General features: G+C 43.9%; 1 long non-coding RNA gene across 1 annotated transcript in view; it reads left to right on the plus strand.

The window, feature by feature from the left end:
- Window positions 1–17,614, plus strand: part of LOC112544281 (uncharacterized) — a 56,391-nt gene extending 38,777 nt beyond the window's left edge. The window contains exon 3 of the long non-coding RNA XR_003087607.2: window positions 17,317–17,614. This is a non-coding gene — a long non-coding RNA (uncharacterized LOC112544281). The remainder of the gene's footprint in view (window positions 1–17,316) is intronic.
- Window positions 17,615–24,124: the final 6,510 nt, after the last annotated feature.

The raw sequence follows: 24,124 nt of genomic DNA on the forward strand, positions 1-24,124 counted from the left end.
TTATTGCCCATAAAACAGCAAATGTAAATGTTTCTCAAATGTAAGGACAGCTGGGAAGAAATAATTGCTTAACTGTCACATTTTCTTCATAACAAAATGTGTGGGGAGGCGGGAGGACAGGAAGTTTTGAGTCATAGGATCCCTTCCTTACCCAATATAGAGGATTTAAAATCCAGTGCTTCATTACCTTGTGTTGATGTTAAAAAAGCAGAGCACTTTCCTTCCAAAACTGATTGCTGTGTCAAAATCTAACCATGCTCCCAGGGTTAAATCAAAGCACAAGCCTTTGTGGCTTTTAAGTCCAGAATATGTTTGTAAACCAGTTCTCCTCTACAGCTAAGCCAGTGTTAATTCAGCAGGTCTAATCTTGCATTATATTATGTCTAAAAAAACAGGATGTTTTTCTCTCTCACACACACACACAGAGAAAAGATGTTTTCTGTCCTTATGGCAACAAAACTAGTTTTCATCAAGCCAATTAATGATGGGGAGGTAATGTTCAGTGTGTATACCAGTGGCTACCAGCTGACTGGCAAGCTGGAGGCATTGCCTGGATCTTAGCACAAGTCATCAGGTGGCAAATTCACCAAGGAGTCTGCCAGCTGTTTAGCTTCATTACAATTTATCATTATGTCTGCCTTCTTCTTTATTTCTACATTTAATCACCTAATATCATTTTTATCAGCTTGTCAAAATGTGGGAGAGAGCGGTGGGGAATTCATTTAATGTCTACATAGAGCAAATCTATTTTGGTAAAATATTATGGAAAGTTTATATTCACCCTGCTTTGAAAAGTAAGACACAACTGAACTAATTAAGGCTTAAGTAGGGACAAAAACACATCCAATTAGTATTAACACTTAACACATAAAACCAGGGTGGCAGCCTTCAGTGCAAAATACTGTGCTACATTGTTTAATGTGCATAATGCAGAAGTTAATTGATATAGCAGAGGTTGTCTGTACTTGAGCAATTACTTAATAAGTCCCCTTCTATTTTTGTCAATATGACAAGTTCTGCCACGTATTATCAGACAATGATCACAAGCACTACAAGCATCTTGCATTGTTTGATCACACACATACCTGTGTCTACACTGGCGCGATCTTGCGCAAAAGCGGCAGCTCTTGCGCAAAAACTTGCTGCATGTCTACACTGTCCGTGTGTTCTTGGGCAAGTAAACTGACATTCTAATGTATGAAATCAGGGCTTCTTGCACCAGAACTCTGACGCTCCCGCTCAGGGATAAGCCCTTTTGAGCAACTGTTCTTGTGCAAGAGGCCAGTGTAGACAGGCAACATGAATTTCTTGTGCAAGAAAGCCCTATGGTTAAAATGGCCATCAGAGATTTCTTGTGCAAGAGAGCGTCTAAACTGGCATGGATGCTCTTGTGCAAAAGCACATCTCTTGCGCAAAAGCACATGCCAGTGTAGACGCTCTCTTCTGGAAGAGTTTTTGCACAAGAACTCTTCCGCAAAAGAGTTCTTGCTCAAGAAGCTGCCAGTGTAGATGTAGACTAAGACAAATAGCTCTTTGTACCTTAAAACACAACTGCCAAAAATAGAGGGGAAACACAATATTCTCATTCCTTAGCTTCCAGATCATTGTGTTCTCATAAGCGATGCATGGTTTGACTATTGCTTTGCTGTTCAATGATCTTTTTGGCCACACTTCTTAAGTACAGGCAGTCCCTGAGTTACGTGCATCCGACTTACGTCGGATCCGCACTTACGAACGGGGCTTTCTCGCCCCGGAGCTCGCAGGCAATGGGACCGCCCAGAGCGCAGCGGTCCCGCCACCTCGACCTCCGGGGTAAGAAAAGCTGCTCCGGGTGCCCCTGGTCTGCTGGGGACCGTCTCCAGCAGACCAGAGACACCCGGAGCAAAGCCGGGGAGGCTGAGGGGTCCCGCGCCTTTGAGGCTTTGCTCTGGCAAAGCCGGGGAGGCGCGGGACTCCGCCGCCGCTGCCGCTTTGCTCCCGGTGCCTCTGGTCTGCTGGGGACTGTCTCCAGCAGACCAGGGACACCTGGAGCAAAGCCGGGGAGGCGGAGGGGTCCTGCGCCTCTGAGGCTTTGTCACAGCAAAGCCTCAGAGGCGCGGCACCCCGCTGCTGCGGCTTTGCTCCCCGTGTCCCTGGTCTGCTGGGAGGGGGCGCAGCTAGTGCCCCCCCCCAGCAGACCAGGGAGATGTGGAGCAAAGCCCCAGGCCTGTGGTAGAGCAGGTGGGGCGCTGCCGGTTGGTCCCGCAGCACCGCTTCTTGGTGCTACTGGACCAACCCGGCAGCACCCCAGCTGCTCTGCCCCAGGAGTCCTGATTCAGCCACTGCTGATCAGTTTCAGCAACGGCTGAATCAGGACACCTGGGGCAGAGCAGCTGGGGTGCTGCTGGGTTGGTCCAGTAGCGCCGAGGAGCGGCGGCGTTACTGGACCAACCCAGCAGCACCCCAGCTGCTCTGCCCCAGGTGTCCCCAAGTCAGCTGCTGCTGAAACTGACCAGTGGCTGACTACAGGAAGCCCCTGCCTGGGGCTTCCTGGAATCAGCCGCTGATCAGTTTCAGCAGCAGCTGACTTGGGGATGCCTGGGATTCTTAAGTTGAATCTGTATGTAAGTCAGAACTGGCATCCAGATTCAGCCGCTGTTGAAACTGATTAGTTTCAGCAGCGGCTGAATCTGGACGCCAGTTCCGACTTACATACAGATTCAACTTAAGAACAAACCTACAGTCCCTATCTTGTACGTAACCCGGGAACTGCCTGTATACCATACTAGCCTATCTGAAAATCCAAATCCCAGCACATAAAAAGTTTCCCATATATACTATGCACTGCAAAATTCATGCACTGTATATAAACAGATCAGTGTACATACATTTAGCTAACAAGAGATATTACATACAAGGTATGGCCATCATTACTCACAAGATAACTGTGTGATCCTTGCAACAAAAATATCATGTTGTGACTATCTAGTATTTTAGCACACATGCCCCATTCTAAAATCTGAGATGATAAATGCAATATGAAAGAGCTATTAAATAATTTGAAATGGAACAAGAAATAACATTAATATAGCCACGGATAACAGAATGATCCTAAAAGGACATCATGTCCGAGTACCCAGAAAAATATTTAAAAACACTAATTGAAAGGTTTATGCAACTTGCATGGTGGGAAGGACAAAGTAATTATATTCTCTCCACCCTTTCTTCCTCCAGCCAAAGTTATCCCCTTGTCTAAGTGGCTGCACTCCAAAATCATAACTCTGTCCAAGAAGGACAACAAGGGCACATCTACAAGGAAGCGTTATTCCAGAATAACGGATGTTATTCCAAAATAACTACGCAAGCATCTACACAGCAATCCCGCTATTTCGAAATAATTGGCATCTTAGGGTGTGTCTAGACTACATGCCTCCGTCAACGGATCGGCGCGTCCAGACTGCCCCGATCTGCCGACAAACAGCTGATCGGCAGAGCGGGGCAGCCATTTCAATTTAAATGAAGCCGCGATTATTTTAATTGTGGCTTCATTTCCCTCTGCCGATCTGTCTAATCTACATGCCTCCGTCGACTGAGGCATGTAGTTTAGACGTACCCTTATTCCAAATTCTGTTAACCTCATTCTACGAGGAATAATGCCTATTCTGAAATAGCTATTTCAGAACAGTGCATGTGCACACAGAGCAGCTGTAGTTATTTCAAAATAAGGGGCCTCCAGGAAATCTCACAGGTGCCCTGCTGGCTGCTTTGTCCACACTCTTCAGAACTCTATAGCTTTCCTTCCCCAGTAGCCCTTAAAGCAGCAGGCAGAAGGGAAGGGCTTGTGGCACAAAGCAGGTCCTGCTTGCATCATGCCACACAGCAGGAGCCTGCACAGCCTTCCCTGTTGCTATCGCCAAGCCCACTGCTCCAGTCGAGCCCCTCACAGCAGCCAGCACAGCCTCAGGCAGCTCCCAGGAGCCTGCCTGAAGACAGAAGAGGCATGCGCCTTCGTGATCTGGTGCGGAGATCCTGAACCTCATTGAGGTCTGGGGAGAGGAGGCAACCCCCCTGGATCTCCACATCAGACACTGGAATGTGGACATCCATGGCCAGATGGCCGATAGCCTGGCCACCAAGTGCCACATGAGCACTCAGGAGCAGGTGCGCATGAAAGTTAAAGAACTCAGGTAGGCCTATGCCAAGGCCAGGGAGCACAGCTCCCACTCCAGGGTGGCACCACAGGCCTGCCCATGTTATGCCCAGCTTCACCAAATCCTGTGGGGCAGGTCAGTCCCTTCCCCCCCTCATTGTGGACTCAGGGCTGGTGATGCCCATCATCACCTTCCTGGGGGGGCAGAGCCAGTGAGGCGGCAGAGGAGCTGCACCAAGCCAGTACCAACTCCCTGCCAGCCAGGACATTAGATTCACCCTGCAGCCGGTACCTCACTCCCAGGATGTCTCCTGGGCATCCTCCAAAACCGGGGAAGGCCCCTCAGGTGAGTGCCATTACTTTCCCTAGACACACACGGGTGGGCGGGCAGTGAGGGGCAGCTGCATGTTCCTTGCTTGACCTTCTCAGCCTGGGAATCATGCAGCAGCCTGTGGGTGCATGAGGAGCACCTGTCCAGGGCACACAGTCCCAGGAGTCAGCAACAGAGGACTCTTGGACTCTGGCTCACAACGTGTCTGGAGAGGCCTGCCTCACTCCTGACACCAAAGCGGGTCACCCTCCCACCACAAACCACCACTAGAAGGAGGCTGGGGACATGGACACACACACATACTCAGGAGTGCCGCACACGGGCATGCCCACACTCATCATCCACCTCTGGAGACAGCACAGCAAGGTGTAGGAGCATCTGCTGCTCACACCTCCCCCCAACACCCTGCCCCCCTCTCCTCCTCTGGCCAGGGATACAAGTCCTCTTCCTGTGGGATGCTGCCACTGCTGGACCCAGCATGTGAGCAGCACAGATGGAAGCTCTTCCCCACCCCCTCCCGTAACTGCCTTCCACCTGAGAGCTCTCGGTCTGGCTGGCATCTTCCTATGCCTGCTTGTCCCTGGGACATAGAGGTAGTGAGGCTCCCCCCTTGGACATCTGTGCCCCTGCCAGAAAGGGCCCACTGTCTAGGCCTCGGGTAGCCTTGCTCGTAGCACCTTGCTTTTGTCTGACCAGAGGCCTATTGGTCTTGGCTCAGAGATGAGGGTTGGCTTCATGCACGGTGTCTCCCGGGATGACTGCCCTTCTCTTTGTTCTCCACAGCTGGACCAGCTGCAAGAGGGGAGCGGTCACCTTCTCCTGTGCCATCCTCCCAGCCCCATGTGGTCCTCCTGTGCTGGAGAGTTCATGAGGACCCCCTGAGGGATCATCTCGCTGCTCTGTGAGCCCTGCACTGCTCCATGTTCTGGCAGGACCAGAGACTGGAGGAGGACCTCCAGCTGTGCCGTGACACCTGGCAGGAGCTGCTGTAGCAGGGCCGATCCATCTGCATGGCCTTCCATATGGTCATCGACCGTATTGTGGCCTCTCCCGTGCCGGCTCCTTCCCCTCCAGCTTCTACCCAATCCTCCCCCCCATGGCTGCCAAGGGCCCTACATGTGAGGGGGTGGCACTGCCTGATGCAGGCAACACTCCCAGCCCCAGCCCCAGCCCTGAGCCTCTCTTCTCTCCTCCTCCTCCCCCTTCCACATCCCTCTTCCCCCTTCTCCCCCAGGTTCTTTCCCCAGTCCCTCCCCAGTTACATTTACCCCAATAAGAAAAGAGAGTTGATTGTTTCCAAACAAAAGTGAAGTTTATTGTCTCTGCAGGGGAGTAGAGAGGGAGGGGGGAGGGGCAAAGGGAAGGCAGGGGAAGGGAGGGGTGTGGAAGGAAAGGCAAAGAGGGACATTGCACAGGCCCCTTGTGGGGAGGCCCAGGGAGAGTGTCTCTGGGGTCCTTGTCTGAAATTCTCCCTCAGGGCCTCCCAGATTAGTGTAGCTCCCTGATGGGCTTTCTGGATAGCAGCCATCCATGGATGCTCAAAGGACCTGTCGATTCCGTTGGCCCCTGCCCCTTCCCCGACCCCTCGGCAGGAATATCTCCCCCTTGATTTCAAAAAGGTTGAGGAGGACACAGCATTCTGCCACCACTTGGGGAACATTTTGCTCACTGAGGTCCAGCTGGGTGAGGAGACGACAGAATCTCCCCTTGAGATGCTCAAAGCCAACAATACAGGCCTTGCTGAGCCTGGCATTAAAATGTTCCTTGGTCGGGTCAAGGTGTCCATTGTAGAACTTCATAAGCTAGGGCAGCAGACGGTAGACTACATCCCCTACAAGACAGACCAGCATGTCTACATCCCCAACCCTGATGGTGCAGTCGGGGGAAAACGTGCCGGTGTGCATCATCCAGAACAGCCTGGAGTTTTGAAAGGCACGTGTGTCGTGCGCCTTCTCCAACAACCCAATGTAGATGTTGATAAACTGGCCATGGTGATCGACAAGGGCCTTCAGGACCATCAAAAAGTACTCCTTCCGGTTAATGTACTCAGATGCCTGGTGATTGAGGGCCTGGATGGGGATGGGGATGCCATCAATAACCCCCCTGCAGTTGGGGGAATCGATGGTGGCAAAGTTGGCAAGGATGGGGTCTATGTTGCCCAGGTTTATGACTCTGTGCAGCAGGATGTTGTTAATGGCCCTCACCTGCAGAAGGAGACAAGCAAACAGGGAATCACAGAGTTGCCATGGCCGTTGGGAGATGCCCTCTCCCCAACCCTCTCTTCCCACCAGAAGCAACCCTGACTTACCCCTGCCTTCTGCAGGACTTTGTGAAGGCGGAACTGAAAAAGCTCCCAGGGAGGAGGCTTCTACCACCACCACAACCACTGCCCCTCCTTGCCTAGTGAACCCCACTCCAGCAGTTCAGTTCACCATCCTCCTGGGACAACAGCACAAGAGCAGCATTCCTGCATGACCCTGGCCCAAATGGTCAATCTCCCCACGCTGAACTGGTTCCCCACAGAGCGGTAGCAGCTGTCTGGCATGGAGAATGTCCAGATGGCAATGGTGACCAGTTTCTAGAGAGGGATGGCAGCTCTCATCTGGTTGTCCTGTCACCTGAGGGCAGGGAAAGCCACTCACACAACTCCAGAAAGGCATCCTTCCACATGCAGAAATTCTGGAGCCACTCCTGGTCATCCCATCACTCCAGGACAATCTCTGGTCTCATCAGTTGAGCTGGTGTCCAATTGCCAGAAGCAGCAGTGCACAATGTGGGTGGGTGGAGTCGAGCTGCATGAACAGCACCCAGATAGCGGAGAGGAATTGCCCCACAATGAGCTGGGAGTTCTGTTCCTGCAGGGCCTGGAAGGCAGCCTACAGAAAATGCAGCAGGAGGTGCACTAAGACATATAAGAGCCATCAACTGCTGGGGGGCAGATTCAGCTCCATGTCTAGAGAGCTGAGATGTCCACAAGGGCAGCCACAGCAGGCAAAGGAGAAGAGGTAGGCAAAGGAGAAGAACCTGAGACACGACTGTACAGGGAAGTCCCTTTAAGCTCGAGGCTCACCTAGCCTCCAGCAGTAGCTCCAAGAAGAGAGTGCTCTCCTGATGCCCTGGCTGAAGTGCTTCCAGGTGGCATTAAATGTGATTCAGCGTCTAGTGAGTATGGACGCTCTATTTCGAAATAGCTCAGCGCTATTTCATCTGGCATTTGCTGTGTAGACGCGCTATTTTGAAATAAGCTAGTTCAAAGTATTTCTTCCAGAATAGCTTATTCCGAAAGTATAGACATGCCCCAAGAGTCCCACAGGCAGTGCAATTCCCCGCATCACCTGCCTACAGGACTTTAAGGGACTGACGCTGTGTTGATTGTTCTCCAATTTACTGCAGCTCTATAACTTGCTTTAGAATTGCAAAAGCTCAGTTGGCTTCTGACCTTCTCCGTTCTCTCAGCTGGCAAGACTCCACCAGGCCCTCAAAGTGGATGTTGCGACCTTTAAAAAAAATGTTGTTAATGTAGGTTAAAATCACAGATGCACATTTTAGGTTTGATTTCTCTTTTAGAAATTCCTAATTACGCTGCCCTGGCCTGGCTTGGAGCCATTCTGATGGATGCCATGTTGCTAACAAGATGGGTTTAGAAAGATGCCTGGATGTTTTCTTTTTTATTTCAAGCAAATACTAGCTGTAGATTAACATTTGGCTGACCCCAGTGCCAGTTACTAAGTGCAACAATATAACACCCTGATTCTCTGGTCCCCCACAGTGGAACCTGCTTTCAAACATCTCTCCACAGTGTAGAAGTAGTGGGCACTACATCACTCAAGTTCATCTGAAGAAGTGGGTTTTGCCCATGAAAGCTCATGATACTATATATATTTTCGTTAGCCTCTAAGGTGCCACAGAAGTACTTGTTTTTACAACACGAGAGTGGCTTACTGCCCAGCAGAATAAAAACATCCAAACACACCATCAGCTGGCATGGCCTTTTATTATTTCCAACACAGTTATGTAGGTAATAATATGGTGCTATAACGTTTCTGGCTATTCACGTTCAACTAGTTGATTAAAAATAATACTTTATAAATGATACCAAAGGTTTGTATGATATACTGCCCGGAAAACATTTCGATGAACAATGAAGTCAATGCCAAAAACCATGTAAGCAAGCAATAGAGTCAAATCATGTGAGAGAAAATTAAATTTTCATGTATCGTAAATGAAATATACATTAGGGACTCTCTCCAGTGACCTCCAGATTCTGTAATTTCTGGATTAGATTTTAAGAACTAAATCATGTAGCCACAATACCCAGTGACACATATATAGACGGTATTGCCTTGGTACGGGCCTGCAACAGTAAACAAATGGAACTAGTTTTGGAGAACTGCTATTGACAGTAAAATTCTAATTTTACTCCAGCTCCCTGAACAGATGTACCTCAGAGTCCATAGACTGCAATACTTAACTGCAGCTACTCAGCTGTGACCTTCAGCCTCGGGCTCACTGCAATAAAATTTTCATGCAACCATATGGAAGAATATTTTAATAGAGATTTACTGTCAGTAACTGTCCCAAAGGAGCAAATAAGGAAGCTGTAACATATTGCGTACAGTAAATCAAGGGGACTTCAATGGAAAAACGAAACCTCCCTAAGGCAAGCATCTTTAAAATTACAGGCAACACTTTGTACAAATATGTGTATAAAGGACTAGATATGCACTCAGTTAAGCAGCTCAAAATGGTTTTGATTTGAACATATATTTATTAGAATTTATTTATCGTATTTTGTAACAGGTAATAGGGGGATCATCTTGTTGCGCTCGCCAGCAACTGCTGTGCAAGGCTGCATCCACCTTACATAATGCAAAACAGCAGCAAGCTTAAGGGGAAAGAGACCGAGAGAGCTGGCTAGGTCATTTCACATGGCCGGTTGCATGGCATAGCAAACACTGTTGCAGTGATGCTGTTTGGGTATGTCTCGCTGGATCACAGGAATTTGTGGGGAGCAGTTATTATTGCAATTCTGTCGTCACATCTCGCTGCAGCACAGTGGGACTAGCAGTGGGTTGGGGGATGACAATTGGGACTATGAAGAACCACATCTGTAGCTTTAGACACAGACCAAGCCTGCTCATTGCAGGAGGTCTGTAAGGAGTATCCTGTGGGCAGATTGAAATCAATGGAGTGTTTCACAAGGGCAGAGGTCTGGCCATGTGTAGCTCTGTGCCAGGCCTAAAATAGAAAACCTACTACATCCTGCAGCATTTTAGAGTCTACCCATTATGGTTTTACCATTTGTAACCACCATTTCAATCGGCATATCAAGGACATTTCTACGATGAGGTATTTCTTTCCTGATGGTAGACTCCATGACAAAATTTCTCCTTCCCCTCACGTACATACATTCTTCATGCATCTAGCAAAGCTTATAACACACTGGGGCAATGCATCTGGAATAAACAGGTTAAACTTGGTATGAGGTAATTCCAGTCTATCCTTCATAGCATATGGTGTTATGCATAAGGTAAAGGTCAGAATATCTGCAAACAAAATAAATGTGGGGATGGTATACACTGATTCATGATGTACATAGTGCACAATAGGAAAAAACCCACAGTAAGTCAAAGTATCCAGGTGCACTTAATAGCCTGTATAAATCCATTTTGCTTAAATGCATATGGGTTGTTCACATTTAACTAACAATGAAACAACTGTCAAATATGATTAATGTACTAAAAGAATTTCATTCACTAGGTGCAGTGGTTGTGGTTACCATGATAACCAGGTAACACACACAACTCCATGCACCAACCAAAAAAAAAAGGGCAAATGTGGAGCAAATGTCGTGTTAGGAGGAGAGAGGAGATCGCAGCTGTGAAAATGAAGGGTGTTTTGGGGATTGTGTTTGCTTCTGGTTGCAGTTTCCTTCAGAAGCACAAATGACATCCATTTTACCATCTGGAGGCTGCTTTTGTTATTTCTGAATTGGAATCTATGCTACTTTCATTTGTTTGAATTCAAAACTATTGATGGATCCAAATCCCCATAATAAAAAATCCCATGTTCCGGAAATATATGGATCCACATCATGATTGGAACAACATGTGCTGATCGTTCTTTACTCTAAAATAAAGTAAGAATATACATGTTGAGGGCAATGTAATGCCAAATAAATTCCTCTCAATCAGATGCTCCTGTGATTCATCTGTTGGCCCATCTGAAGACCTGAGTCTGCAAAGCATGTAAGCACCTTCTTAGTGTTAAACATATGAGGAGTTCCACTGATTTGAATGTGACTACTCGTGTGCTTAACGTTAAATATGTACTGAAGTCCTTTGCCTATTAGACCCCAAGGGAAGAGGCTATTGCAAATACTTAACAATTTAAACTAATTCAAAATAAAATTCAATTTCATATGGAATCAAAATATAAGAATAGTGTTATTAACTGTATTTCATCTGTAAATCATCTTTAGCAGGCAAATTTGGTGTGAAAATATGCCAGGCCCTAGACTCCAACTCCATCACCAGCGATATCCACATCATTAAGTACCTCTTAACTACAGCTGAATGCCTCCCCAATAAGTAACATTTTTGCTAATATCAAAATAAAGAAGCAGACATTGCCATTCAGTATCACCTGGTTAAATGCATTCCTGGACACATTCCAGTTAAGTAACTTCCCCGATAAAAACAATTCTTCATTAAGTGGAGTGTGTAACATTACTGGTGCTGACTGAAGATTTTCCTTCTAAATTTATTTTTGACCAAAATTTGTCTCTCCTCTCTCCACCCCCAAAAAAGAAGTTTCAGAACAACATTTATTTTTAAAGGGGTTAGGATTTTTAAATAATCCCCCAAAAACAAATACAAACAATTTTTGGTTTTCACAAAACTACCATTTTAATTTTTCAAAATTGAAACCCAAAATATATTACTTTACATTTTTACAATTATTGTTTGGATCTCCCTTTCCCTTTCTTCCCCATTCCCTCCATGTTTCCCCATAGCAAAATGGAAAAAAAAGTAAGGAAATATAAAAATGGAGAGAGAGGGGGAAAAGGGTGTCAAACTTAAAAAAAAAGTCAAGCTTTCAGTATTTTCAAGACATTTTCATGGCAAATGAAAAACTTTCAAAAGCTTATGCACAATGCAGATTCTGATGTATAGGCAACATGTTCCATTATTCACAAGAAGTCAATTTTTAAAAAATGTGATTGCTCGCTGTGATGAATTGTTATAGGGTCTTTTCTAGGATTTATCTGGAACCTGCAATGCTCTTTTGCACATCTCGTCCTGTTTCTGTGTTCTGAGCAGAGGTGATACAAAAAATGCTGTGCATGGATGGTTAACACTGCTAGGGCAATACCACCATCACATTTTTCTCATAGTCCCTCCTTATCTCAAGCAGGGTCTCAGGCACCTCCAGGGGAAGTAGGGTGAGTATGGGAAGGTACCTTCCTTGACCAGAGGGACCGCTAACTAGCTTGCACAAGAAGTGCACTCTCCACCCACACACCCATGTAAAGGACAAGGCAAGTAGTCCCAAGAAATTCAACATGTGAACGTTAGTTACTCCCTAGAAGCGGGGAGCATTTGTGCCTGAATTGTTCTTATTCTTGTAAGAAGTGCATGTGATTTTTTTAGGGAAAAAGGCAGTACTCCTCATTTACTGAGAATACAATAGTAAAGCAGCTAGCATATGCTTACACACACACACACACACACACACACACACACACACACACACACACTCTCTCTCTCTCTCTTTCAAGTAGGAATAAAAGATCCTCCGGAAAAGGGTTTATTTTCCGGAGAATCACGTCTAGACTGCCGCTTTTCTCCGGCTTATCCCCAAGCCGGAAAAAAGCGGCAACCATGTTAATGCAAATACTGCGGGGGATATTTAAATCCCCCGTGGATTTTGCTATTCCAAAGTGTCTCATTAGCATCCCTTTTCCAGAAAGGGATGCTAATGTAGACACAGCCCCTCTGTTTCACCAATTGATGTTATATTTACCAGTCCATGGTTCAGATTTCTCTGGTGACCAACCAGATTCATCACAGATAGGGAAGAACAGGGCTCTATCAGTCTGGACTGATGCTCCAGTCTTGGCAGGTTGGGACCCGGAAAACAATCATCATACCCTTTTACTTATTTCACAATACTAATTTTAAACTTAAAACCCGTAAGAATCTATTTCTGCCACGGAATCAGCTTCAGACACAAAATTCTGTCTGGTGCACTTTAACCAACAGCACTAGGCTGTTCCTTTCTGCAAGTCAGAAAGGATGGCTGGTAAGGTACACTGAGGCATATTACATTGCATAGAGCTACATTTTAGCTACAGGGTTACATTATCACTCTTTTGACTCCTCATGAATACATCTTGAGTGGCTCACACTTTATATAACTATTTCAAAGCAATATAAAGGCAATTTGTGCTTGTGCTTGTAATGTAACAAACTTTTTTTATTTAAAAACATATTCCCATTAAACAAATTCAAAATAATATTAACGCAATTAGCAGTGGATGAAACATGATAGATAATATGCCCTTAGAAGAAGGGGAGCAGCCTGTAAAAATGTTATACAAGTGATAGGCTGTTATTTTTTTTAAACAACTAGTAATTCTTTACATATTTTCATTTGCATATAATATTTGAGTGATGTGTTTTTCTATATTTGTTGTGTTTGTTACACAAACTGAGTTACCTTTGTTTTTGTTAGTGAGGCTATGTCTACACTGCCGGCTTTAGTAGGCAGAGAGTATGCAAATGAAGCACTGATTAGCATTTTATCATGCTTCATTTGCATAATCTATTTGAGCCGTTTTTGCTCAAGGGGTTCCTTATCCCAGAGAGGGACAAGGATCTTGCGAAAAAAAAGGAGGGTTTGCGCAAAAAGGGAAATGTCCACATTGTTTGTTTTTGCGCAAAAACTCCTCGCGCAAAAACGGCTTGAATAGGTTATGCAAATGAAGTGTGACAAAATGCTAATCAGCGCTTCATTTGCATACTGTCTGCTGGCACAAGCTGGCAGTGTAGAGAAAGCTGAGTGATTAATTATGCCAGTTTAGACCCCCAAAAGATGGGACTGAAGCCCTATGCCTGCCCCATTGTAGCACGGCTTACCTGAGTTGCTCCGGAGTCCAGCATCAGTACAGTAGAAGGAGGGGTCCTGAGGAAAATGGGATGCAGGGCAAGGCTGCAGAGTGGAGCACGGGTCGGGCCTGGGCACCCTTTCATCAGCAATGTGCCTCCACAGGGAGGTGCATCACATCCTGTCCTCCTATACCCACCACCCATGAACATGCCATCGGTCTCCTTTATTTTGCCAACATGAGCTCCAAACCTGGTTGAATTTGTGGAATCCAATGAAAGGAACCTTGAAACTTTAAATTCCAACAACTCTAGATGAAACTAGGTGAAAGACTGTACTCAAAGAGTAGTGATCAATGAGGGTATGTCTACACTACCCCGCTAGTTCGAACTAGCGGGGTAATGTATGCATATCGAACTTGCTAATGAAGCCCGGGATTTGAATTTTCCGGGCTTCATTAGCATAAAGCCGGCACCGCCATTTTTAAAAGCCGGCTAGTGCGAACCCCGTGCGCGCTGCTACACGTGGCATGGGCTAGATAGTTCGAACTAGCTAGCTATTCCGAACTATCTGTACGCCTCGTGGAATGAGGTGTACAGATAGTTCGGAATGGCTAGCTAGTTCGAACTATCTAGCCCGTGCCACGTGTAGCCGCGCGGCACGGGGTTCGCACTAGCCGGCTTTTAAAAATGGCGGCGCTGGCTTTATGCTAATGAAGCCCGGGAAATTCAAATCCCGGGCTTCATTAGCAAGTTTGGTATGCATACATTACCCCGCTAGTTCGAACTAGCGGGGTAGTGTAGACATACCCTGAGTCACTGTCACTCTGGGAAGTCAAAGCTAGTGGAAGTCCTACAGGGATCTAACCTGGATCTGATACTATTCAATATTTTCATTAATGAGCTGGATAATGGACTGGAAGGTAAGCTCATAACATTTGCAGATGACACCGAAGGGGATTAGAATTGAAAGCAACCTTTATGAATTGGTCTGAAATCAAGAAGATGAAATTCAGTAATAAGTGACTTTAGGAGGAAAAATCGAATTCACAAATATAACTAGCTAGATAGTAGTACTCCCGGTGAGGTTCCTGGGGTTATAGTGGGTCACAAATTGAATATAAGACAACAATGTGACGCAGGTACAAAAAAAAGACTACTATTATTCTGGTTATATTAACAATAGTGTTGCACAGCTGGAATACCATGCCCAAGATTAGGCACAGCACTTTGGCTACGTCTACATTGGCATGATCTTGCGCAAATACTCTTTAATGCAAGAGTTCTTGCATTAAAGTATTTGTGCAAGAGAGCATCTACACTGGCATGTGCCTTTGCGCAAGAGATGTGCTTTTGTGCAAGAGCATCCGTGCCTGTGTAGACGCTCTCTTGTGCAAGAAAGCTTCAATGGCCATTTTAGCCATCGGGCTTTCTTGCGCAAGAAATTCATGTTGTCTGTCTACACTGGCCTCTTGTGCAAGAACAGTTGTGCAAGAGGGCTTATTCCTGAGTGGGACCATCATAGTTCTTGCGCAAGAAGCACTGATTTCACACATTGGAACGTCAGTGTTCTTGCACAAGAACTCCGCGCCAGTGTAGACAGGCAGCATGTTTTTGCACGAAAGCGGCTGCTTTGGCACAAGATCACGCCAATGTAGACACAGCCTCAAAGAATAAACTGGATAAACTGGAGGAAGTCCAAAGGTGAGCAACGAAAAACAATGAAAGCTTTGGAAATCCTTGACCTGAGAAAAGGATAACACAATGGGATAGGTATGTTTAGTCTTGAAAAAAGAAGACTAAGAGGGAAACTGAAAACGGTTAAGGGCTGTTATAAAGAAAACAGTGATGAATTGTTCTTCACTGGAGGAAGAACAAGAAGTAATGAACTTAATCTGGAGAAGGGAGATTTTGGTTAGGAAAAACTTTCAAATTATAAGGATAGCTAAACCCTGGAGTAGATTACATGGAGAAGTTGTGGAATCTCCATCACTGGAAGTTTTTACGAACGAGTTAGACAAACACTTGTCAAGTATGGTCTAGATCCTGCCTTAATGCAGGGTAGTGATCTAGTTGACCTCTTGAGGTCCCTTCCAGCCCTATATCACTAAAATTCTATGATAATGTCTGAAAGAGCCTGTGAGGGCTATTAAAGAAGTTTTTCTTTGGTGAACCATTGTTGACAGGGATCTTTGAGGGAGACAAATCTCTAAGAATTGCAAAGATTAGCTACACCTAGTTCAGTACCATTCAATCAGCTGCAAGCATCCCAATTACTGTTAGCAGAATTACCATCCCAATTAAGCAGCAGTCCTTGCAACTCAATGTCATTAGGCTTAATTTGGTTCCTTGGGAAGCATCCTGATTGATCTGATTACCCGATTAAATGAAGGTCCTGTATATGATGGGCCTGCTGCAGCACTATCTTACACCGGTTCTTATACTTGATTGGAGTGCTGTAGCAGCAGCACAGAAATAGAGTAATGCCAGGATGACCATTGTACCTTGTCTAAAGTTTACATAACAGTTTTTCTTTTTTTAATAAAAAGTCATTGGGTCAAAATCATCCGTGATGCAATTCCATTAACTTCCATGGTGTTACAAGAGAGATGGAGTTGTCCCATTTTCTTTAAAATGGAAATGGAAAAATGAAGTGAGTTCTTGGCCAAATCGTCAGAAGAATAAAATCTGCTGCATTTTTCCCTCTGAGGAACCATATGGTTAATTTTTTAAAATCTTCTTGTACCTCTGTACATTTTGATATTGTGTCCAGAAGGGTAACAAAATACCGTGAACTGAATTCATCCCTGGGTAGTACCACTGAAGCTAGTGATATTGCAGCCAAGATGAATTAGGTACCATGAAAAAGAACACTGTTCTAACATTATTTCTGACCCGATCAAAACTAACAGAAAGTGGAAATCTAACTAGAAAAGTCTGGTTTCTTGAGCAAAGGCCCATAGGCACATTTTGGGAGCCCTTTTCCCATTTTGATTAGTCTTTGACAATGACAGTGGTTGGTTTTATCAGTGCTTGAAAGTGAATGCTTAGAGCGCAAAAATCAAACATTTATACAACAGCTGCTCACAGCTATAAGTGAGCTCCTGACCTGCAGAACATGCTGCTTGCCTGTTACTTTCCATAGGATGGATTCAGGGCTGGATTAAGACATGCTGAAGCCCTAAGATATGTCAAGTTTAAGAGGCCCCATAGCATTACCAAACATTAATTATTCTACCAGAAAGGAAGCTATATATACATATATACATGCCTATCTACCTGATCATAGGTGAGGATGCAACTAAAAACCTTTTTTTTTTTTAAATTTAGAGGCCCCTCGTAATCTGAGGCCCTAAACTGCATTTTGCATAGTTTGCGCATAAATCTGGCACTGGATGGCTTGAGATGTGGACTACTGAAAATTAAGCCTATGGAATGATTCAGATGAGTGAAATTATTACCGCTTTCATTTATCCCCTCTCCTTTTCACCCAGAAGATGCTGCTGAACTTGATGCTCTTATATTTTTTTTGGCAATGATGCGGAGAGTATGAAATTATGGGGTTGTTAGTGTTAATCCCATCAGGCTGTTTTTAAAGCACAGCGAACCATTTTTTTCATTTTCGTTGCTAGACGTGGTCTCTGTTATGACATTGATCTGAGTAGGAAGGAAGGATGCAAACTTTCAGCAGACAAAACAAATCAGTTGCTATATAATCATATAGTGTCTCTTGTGCCGTTCCTTTCCAGCAGCCAGGAAGCACATCTACAGAGGAGGGGTCTCCTATATTCAGCTGCCAGAATAGCCCTCGGGAAGCCATCGACAGCCAGCACTATTCAGAGCAGGTTGTTCTAACCTGCACTAGGAGACTGGCTGGCACAGAACGAGCCAAATTTTGCCCTGATGCCCCAATGTTGTACTAAGCACAGCTTGGCTGGACCAGAGATTCTGGCCTAGTCTAGCAAAACTGAAGAATATTGTTTTGGAAAGTTCCATAAAAATACTTGGCTGCTGTGGAGGTTTCAGAACATGAGAAATAAACGTGTATTTGCGAAGCTAAAGGATTGTTTGATTTGTTCTTGCATTGGGATAACACAGCCTCCATCCTCACCATTGTACATTTTTATATGAAGTTTTACAACACAGTCAGTGTTATGTGGCAGAGGGCTATGGGTCAAGAAAGGCTGCCTCCCCATATTGGCTCAGTAGGAGCTTGGTGTAACCCTTCACATAAACATCAGTATACCCTGTTGGATCAGGCAAGTGCAGCGTGACAGCAGCTCCAGGCCCCGCCCCTTGGCCGTGAATGTCACCGCGCCTCCCCCCTTCACCTCCCACCATGTTGCTCAGCTGACTTCTGCGCCGCTCAGCCAGGCCGCCGCATGGGAGCAAGTGGTGCAAGCAACCATTTGGGTTTTGCGGTCCCCCGAGTGAGAGGCAGGTGGGGGAGGAGAGCTGAGAGAAATGGGGGGGAGGCAGTAGGAGGAGGGGAGAGAGAAAGAGAGGGAGAGAGAGATGGAGCGAGAGACTGGAGGCTCAGGAGAGAAGACTGATGTGGAGGAGAGACCTGAAAATCTTATGACGGGCTAACTGGCTAGTTGGTATATAGCAATCTAGAATGAAATATTAATATTTCACAGCTAGAGGTGGGGCTGAAGCATATCCCCCAATTCAATATCTCGAGGTGATCTGTGGAATTTGAATCCCTAGCTCCACACCTGCACATACAATTTGTGGTTCCAGGGGGTATCCACACCATAATCAGCCTCTCTTCTGGATCCAATTTTGATGCCACCTTACATGCCAGCATATGTCTTGGGAGGATTCCACCATTAAAGACGTCCGAAAGTTTCATGGCAGGGCTAATCTCACAAAATTTCCACCATTTTGGGGTCAAAGTCTTGTAAGAATAACTCTTACGAGTCAAACTAAACTCTAGCATAGCAAAGGTTAATCCTCAAAGCCACACCCTGAACCCCATTTAAAATCTATCCCCATGTTAAAATCAAAAGTCCTTGATTGGCCCATCTGAAATGCCCTTACAATTGGCAATAGTTGATAAACTCTCTTCACAGAACTGCAAAATGAACAACAAATTATGAATTTATGGGTGAGGATGAAGGAAATTAGCCCCTTCTTGTTCAAGGAAGACTAAGCAAAATTTTAAGTTTTCTAGGACAATTCCATACTCATGAAAATGCAGTGATTTCAGAACCAGCATTATGTATGCTAGAGACAAACCTTTCTGAAAGTTAGAAGAGATTCCCAAATAGCCACAAAAAAAAATAGTGATTCTTCAGGAAATATAACAAGAAATGTCTTTGTTAACACATACTGGGTAAACAGAACAAACACATTTTCCAGACAGTTCAGTCTGTGCTAGCCGTCCTACCATCTGGAAAGGTGAATAACCAGTGACCTTCACCACTAATGGTATCTTCCATTCTGCATGTTATAAAAGGCTAGTGGCACTCTGCAAGAGTGAAATTCACCCCTCAGCAAAAGGCCAGCACATAACCTATGCACCATATGCACCTACTTAATTGAGGATGGCTTTCTGCACAGGGTGAGTTTCACACAAATGATTATTTTAAATTATTGGGAGGTAAAGAGTCAATAATATTTTAATAAATTAAAAATCATAATGCCTGGCTCTTATACAGTACTTCTGACCAGTACATCTCAAGCGCACCACAATCTTAATGGTATTTACCCTCACAGCACTCTGCAAGTTAGAGAAGTACTATTGTCCCAAGGGAACTGAGGTTCAGAGAAGCTGTGTGCTTGTCAGGGTCACCCTAGAAGTCCAAGGTGGAGCAAGGAATTGAACCTGGAAACTCCCAGAATCGAGACTTATGCCCTACCTACTAAATCATCAGCAGATAGAATTCAAAAAACAAAAAATCTCAAAACAAAACTCCCGGAATGTATTCTAAAGCTAGAAACCAAAGGAAATATAGTGCCACTCAGTCATTAGTGCCAATTGCATTCAGTCATTTACACCCTATATAAATTATCACTGTAAATACAGTCATTACTAGCCATGGCCACAAACATGCTAAGACTAGCTGTCCATGCGTAATTTTACTAACAAGAATAAGGCAACTGTATTCAATAGGGTCACTCATGGGAGTAAACTTAAAAAATAACAAATAGTTCTGCAGCACCCTAGAGACTAACAAAACATGTAGATGGTATCATGAGCTTTTACCATCTACGCGTTTTGTTAGTGTCTATGGTGCTGCAAGAATATTTATTGTTTTTTAAGTGTTCCCAGTTACAGACTAACTCGGCTACCCCCCTGAAGCTCACGAGAGTAGTTATATAGGTATGTTTAGTGCTTGCAGGATTTGGGCCTAAGAAGTCAGCTAAAAAATTCTGTTACTAAAAAAACAAACCCAAACTCAAACCAGGCACAACCATTAAAAAACAAAAACATAATTAACTTCATTAAAACACAATTCTTGATCAATTACCATCATTATAATTATCTAGATAACATTCATAAAGGGGAAAATATGGAGTCAGAACTGAATAACTAAATAAATTAAAGGGAAGGAAAAAAGTATGTTTGATATGTATGGAATCTATTTCCTATCCATGAGCTTTTCCAAAGTGTGTTGTTTTCAAACACGGTCTTGTCTACTGGCATCAGTGGGCTTTGAATAAGAGCCTACAGCAGCACTTGGCTGTTTGTGGCTGTATTTTCTTGGCACCCATCTTTCAAAAAATATTTTCCCAACAGCGTTTTTGATGGAATGTGCATTAGATTTATGCTCCATTGTGTAGCAATATCCATCACCTTTTTCCTACTGATCCTCATCTCCCTATAGTACTGCTCTAGATTTAGAGGGAAAATTCTCAGTGTAGGTTGGGTCTCAGAAAGCATCAGAACCAGCCTGTTAATTATCTACTTGATGGGTAGTGAAGTAACTGCTAAGAAATAACCTGTCCTGGAGGTTATGGTCAGTATTTGGTGATTTACATCATCTGGACAATCTAGATGAACCCTGCAAACCAGAGAGCAGACTAAGAAGACCAGAGAGCAGACTAAGAAATGATTTATTTTTCAAAAAAAAAAAAATTCCAATGAAAATTAAAAAAAACTTTTTGCCATATAGAAATGTCATGGGTGTTCATCAAAAAATGAAAACATCATTTTTTTTTTCAGTTTCAGCAACCAGAGACCATCATCTTTCAGTTCTAAAACTGAAAGTTTTTTAGTTTTCAATTGCCATATACAAAAAAATTGGTTTTTCAATGAACACAAAAAAATACTTTTCCCTAGGTTTCAAAATAAATTGTGAAAAAAGCAAATATCATTTTGCAAGGAATTATATAGGAGTGTTTTACAGAAAAGGTAGTTGTTTCATTCTGCTCAGCATTGATGAGGCCTATGTCCAGTTTTGACACTTTAAGAAAGCTGTAGACAAATTGGAGTCTAAAGGAGAGCAGCAAAAATTATAAAAGGTTTACAAAGCCTAATCGATATGTAAAAAGCTGGGCATGTTTAGTCTCAAGAAATGGCTGACCGGGCACCTGGTAACAGTTAAGACCAGGTCTGTCAATTTAATCACCATTAACTCATGAAATTAATTAAAAAACTTAATTGTGAATAAATTAATTAAACGCAGATAATTGCGGTTTTAATTGACCATTAAGTAATAGAATACCAGTGGAAATTTATTAAATATTTTGGATTTTTTCTACATTTTCAAATATATTTATTTCAATAACAACACAAAATACAGATTGTACAGTTCTCACTTTGTATTATTTTTATAACAAATATTTGCACTGTAAAAATGATAAACATAAATAGTATTTTTGAATTCAGCTCATACAAGTACTGTCGTTCATTCTCTTTATTGTGAAAACACAACTTACAAACTTAGATTTTTGTTGTTATATAACTGAACTCAGACACAAAACAATGTAAAACGTCAGAGCCTACAAGTCCACTCAGTCCTACTTCTTGTTTTTGAGGAACAGGGTAGGACTTTGGGGAGCAAAATCAGAGAAAGCACCTCTCAAAAAATACTCAGCACTTGGCAAGAGTAGTTGCTAGATTTGTTAAACCAATTTTATATCATTCCTACTTAACTTCCTTTTGGAAGTCAATAGAAGAAAAAAATCCCTACCTTTAGATTAGATACTAAATGCATTATCTTACATTAGAATTGTTGTCACTGGAGAACCAAGGATACTTACTTGATTCAGTAATGAGAGCTCCAAAGGGTGCTAATTTAGCAAGACTATTGACTGTTCATTACTATGATGTTGCTCGGATAGCTGAGAGCATGTGTGGTATTTAATGTGATCTTAAACATTACTATCTACGGTAAATCAGAAACAGGGCACAAGTGCTATCGCTCTGTTTAATGATGTATGAAAAAGCTGCCTGGCAAAGTGCACCATTAAGAAAAGCTAAAACCAGTGCTGAACAAAGACCTGATGAAATATTGATACCTTTGCAGCCAATACCATTACTTCTTACTTGGAAAGTGACTGAAGTCAGGCTCTCTCAAAAATCACACTTAACTAACGTAAAGTAATGCAAGCAGCCTAGCTGAAGCAAACTGTACCATTGGAAAAGGAAGTAAAAGGTAATGCAATTAAGGTTTGAACGCATCAATTTCACATTTGTCTATTAGCAGGAGACTTTGGGTCCAGTAATAGATCATTTTCCCTTTTAAAAGAAACACTTTCTTCTTTGTTTGAAGAAAATACCTACTTAAAAGACAATGCTAAGGGAACCGTCATGAGAAGATAATATAAATGGCTCACTGCTGTCAGTCTTTCAGAAAATAAAATGCTACAAACAAAGTCAGTAAGTCTTTTATGGGTTCATTAATGCTACATGGTGCTCTGAATTATCAGTAAATAAATACAACTCTACATAGTTGCCCTTTTGTGGCCTATAATAATTTCTGGATAACATATTGCCTTGAATCTTTGAAGTAAGAGATGGAAAAGACCCACTAAATTAAACTGTTTCCAATTGTAAAATGGCATGTAGCAGTTATAGAATCATTATGCTAATACTTCATATGGAACCCAGAAGGAAAATTCACACTGAGTAGCACCTTATTGCATGAGCAGTCCTATTGAAATCAATGGGACTGGTCCTGAAATCAATGGGACTACTAAAGGATAATAGTATCAGAGTCTGGCCCTAAATCACTTGCTCGAGGTCACATGGATAGTCAGTGATGTCAGAAACTGATTCCCAAATCTCCTGAGTCCCCCAGGACAATACCTTAACTGTAAGACTCTCTTGTCCCTTCTCTTGTCTCAGTCTTCCTCTCTGTGATGTCTTTCCACTTGAGCTACGTATCTGAATATAATGGAACATGATAGTAGAACTGTGAAAACTTCAGAACACGTCCCTCTCGTCTCTGACGCACTGTGCACTTGGATGTTTAATGAACACCCAGACAGAATTTTAAAATGTGGACAAAATATCGAGGCAGCAAGAAGCCTGAAATTTCTTTGGACTTAAATTGTGTAATGGATCTGAGGGGATCCATTGGCATCCCAAATCACTCCTGAGAAGGCTACTGGCACATGATGCATTCTATGGGTGAAAGAGTAGCTATCCATGCAGATAGCTCTGCATCCCCCTGAACACTACTGCAGAAAGACTGCCAAAATATCACAGCACCGCAGTGTTTTAGGCCAGTTCAGTAAGATGCTGTAGTATTTTATAGGAGTGTCATACAGGCTGAATCTGATTTTGTATTCATGTATCAGATTGTCATTTTTGGAGGAGAGGGATCTAAGTCCTGTAGAATTGCTTCATTTATAGGACTGAATCCTGCAACAGGCAGGACCACAAGGTAATGCTGAAGGAAAGGCTAGGAGAAAGGGCCAGCCCACACCCCGTATTCACAGTGTAAACAGTTAGAGCAGGAGCAAAGTGCAGCATGCTGCCCATGTGCAAGGCCTCCTGCTCAAATCCCATGCTAGTGGATGGCAGCTATGCTGGGTGCAGCAGAAGATGTATCCTGCAGAATCCCTGCTACCCCCTCATGGTAGCCACAGGGAGGAGCTAATCTGCAGAAAGTAACCCATTGAGAATCCTGAGTTCTGGAACCACAGCTCCTACTTCCATTGGCCATCTGCCAGTGTCATATTGTCCATCGTTCTCCATAAGTGCAGGTGGAGGGTGCTTTATAAGACCCAGAGGCTCTACTGAACTGATCCCCAGAGTAGTATGAAGAACACCTAAATTCTAGTGCCACCCCTACCACTGAACACCTTGCAATAAGTGGTACTTCACAAACACGCTGTAGTTATGAAGATAAATATCAAGGTCCTTGTTGTAGATGGAGACACTGGGACATGCAGGCTTGAGGTTTGTCCATGGTCACATGCCAAGTCCATGTCAGAACTAGCATTAAAACCCAAGTCTTCTGTCCCTCATTCCACTTACTTTCTTTGTATCTATCTTTTAAATCACATGCATCACGGCAGGGTCATTGTATTCTTCCTTCCACCCACTGGCAGGTCACAAAGGCTATGTCTACACTCGTGGCTTCTTGGGCGAGTAATATG

The sequence above is a fragment of the Pelodiscus sinensis genome, chromosome 3 (genome assembly GCF_049634645.1).
Source record: "Pelodiscus sinensis isolate JC-2024 chromosome 3, ASM4963464v1, whole genome shotgun sequence".
Classification (NCBI taxonomy): Eukaryota; Metazoa; Chordata; order Testudines; family Trionychidae; genus Pelodiscus; species Pelodiscus sinensis.